At 39.9% G+C, this 2,500-nt stretch overlaps 1 protein-coding gene and 1 long non-coding RNA gene across 4 annotated transcripts in view; both read left to right on the forward strand.

The window, feature by feature from the left end:
* LOC136849333 (long-chain fatty acid transport protein 1-like) overlaps positions 1-2,500 on the forward strand; it is a 596,150-nt gene that overhangs the window by 36,836 nt on the left and 556,814 nt on the right. The window lies entirely within an intron of this gene.
* Positions 1,038-2,436, forward strand: LOC136849337 (uncharacterized). The gene is made up of 2 exons (XR_010856295.1): positions 1,038-1,984; positions 2,215-2,436. It is a non-coding gene; the product is annotated as an uncharacterized lncRNA (long non-coding RNA).

The following is a 2,500-nucleotide window of genomic DNA, read 5'->3' on the forward strand; positions in this document are numbered from 1 at the left end:
TGGTTTACGACGTGGGGTTCCGTTTCTTGCGCCGTCAGAATCTCGTAAAATCGTCAGAAGTCGAACATCGTCGAAAATCGTCAAAATCATAAGAAAACCTTACTTTTAATGCTCTGGGTGCTTTGAAAACGATGTAAACTGCATTATTATTGAGTTTTTGCATCAAAAAACCTTCAAATTATGATTATTCTGCCATTTTGGGGCCATATTTCTTCCGCTGGATCGCGCATTTACGCGTCGGAATTCCGAAATACGCGCCGTGAAGCCAGGAAATAATTTCTGATGAATATATTTTGAAAAGCGTCAGAATCTCGAACGCTGTAAAGCCGGAACCGTCAGAACCGTGGATACATATATATATATATATATATATATATATATATATATATATATATATATATATATATATATATATATATATATATATATATACATATATATATATTTATATATATATATATATATTTATATATATATATATATATATATATATATATATATATATATATATATATATTTATATATATATATCTCTGGCAGAAGGAGAGGCGATCACCGACGATGCACACTGTCCCTCGAGGATGACCGGTGTCAGGCAGGGGAGAACGAAGGTCTCAGCAAATGTACCGCTTGCCCGCGTGTATGGCTGTCACCTCCTCTGCTACTGCATGGCTCCTGCCACACTACTAACTGCCTACTGCTGCTGTCTCTTCCTTTAAGGGCTCCGGCTGCATCGTGCCCATGCAAACGATGTGTCATTCACCAGGTGGTCAGCAATATGGTTGCCCCTTCCCGGTCCTGCAAGGTAAGACAATTCAGCAGCTTAATCTGCCTTTAGAAATGTTGTTTTAGCAGCTTAGTTGGGCTAAGCTGCTAGGGAGTGGCATTAAGTCTTCTCCTTGCCCTTTTTATCCGTGTCATCTCAATATCTGTTCCAGGTAAAGAAGGACAGATCGAAATGTTGATAACCTTGCTCTGATTTCTAGGTCAAATACGATCGGCCATGTGGCGGTGACTTTATTCTCAATAAATCAAACACATCATTCTCTGATTTTTGTCTCTCAGATCGTCTGTTACAACGTCAATCCACTTTCACTTCAGTCTTCCTCTCACTCTCCCACCAGGCACTTCAACCTACATTACTCTACTCCCCACATATGTCTCATCCCTTCTCATCACATGGCCATACTACTGCAGTCTTCTTTCCTCGGCCTTCTTTGATAGTTCTAGAACTTTGGTAGTTCCTCGTATTCTTTCATTCCTGATCCTGTCCATTATTGTCACTCCACACATCCATCTAAGCATTTTCATCTTTACCGTATCCAGTTTCCTTTCTTGCACTCTACTGACCATGTTTCTGCTCCATATATCAAAGCTGGTCTCACTACTGTCTTATACACCCTTCCTTTAACCTTTTAAGTTTATTCTGCAGTCACACAAGACACCTGACACACAAGACACCTGACATCGTTCTCTAATTTTTCCATCTAGCCGGCACTGTATGTCTTATTTCTACATCCAAATTTCCATCACCATCTACTGTTGAACCAAGATACCTAAGTTTTTATACTCAGTTCGGCTTTGTCCCTCCCATATTAATCTCTGTCTTGATCATCATTGAACTTTAAATATTTTCTTCTTTCTACTAATCTTTAATCCTCTTTCTTCCAGTACTATCTTCCATTGCTCTAGTTTTGACTCCACTACCCTTCTGTTGGTGTTGCATATCATGATGTCATCAGCAAACAGCATGCACCAGGGGGATTGATCTCTTATTCCTTGAGATAACACATCCATAATCAAGTAAAAAAGATATGGACTTAAAGCAGATCCCTGATGTAAACCAACTTGTATTGCTATCCATTCAGTTGGCCCAACACTGCTTGTAACTTGCGATTTTGCTCCTTTATACATCTTGGACCAACCTCCCATATTTTGCCGGTGTTTCCTTTGCTTGCATACACCTCCTCTCTTCAGAATTAAGGTACAGTAAGGAATTGAGGTTGTCCTGTCACTTAGCTTTTTCTCCCCCTAAACATTTCCATTTCTAAGTGCAACTCTTATATAGACCTGACCTGTTGTGTTAAACTCGTGTCACAAGTGTATTCAGTAGTGTTTTATGAAAAGAGGATTTCTGTCGCCTTCAGCACTAGCCTCTTATCCTCGTTATTGCCGTTAATTTATCAAGTGACCGTATGCCTTTCTCTATTGCAGAAAGGAGTGCTTGCCTCTGTGGACCCTTTTGCCACGACTGTATGCTTGTTGGTTACACAGACAAATTTCCAATTGCAGCCTTATGAACAGCGCCATTGAAATTTAATCCCGGCACCCAGTTAGCATCTATCATTCATTTATGTGATACCAGGACCCCAGGTGGCCTGCCTTATCCCTCCTTTTCTTCTGATTTTGTATTGTTAAATACATGTAATTTAGTTATCCTGAGAGTTTCTCTCCAGAATCCCTCTAAAGCAAGGCCCTAAGCCCTTGTTCCTTCTCATCA

This window comes from Macrobrachium rosenbergii, chromosome 20 (genome assembly GCF_040412425.1).
Source record: "Macrobrachium rosenbergii isolate ZJJX-2024 chromosome 20, ASM4041242v1, whole genome shotgun sequence".
Classification (NCBI taxonomy): domain Eukaryota; kingdom Metazoa; phylum Arthropoda; class Malacostraca; order Decapoda; family Palaemonidae; genus Macrobrachium; species Macrobrachium rosenbergii.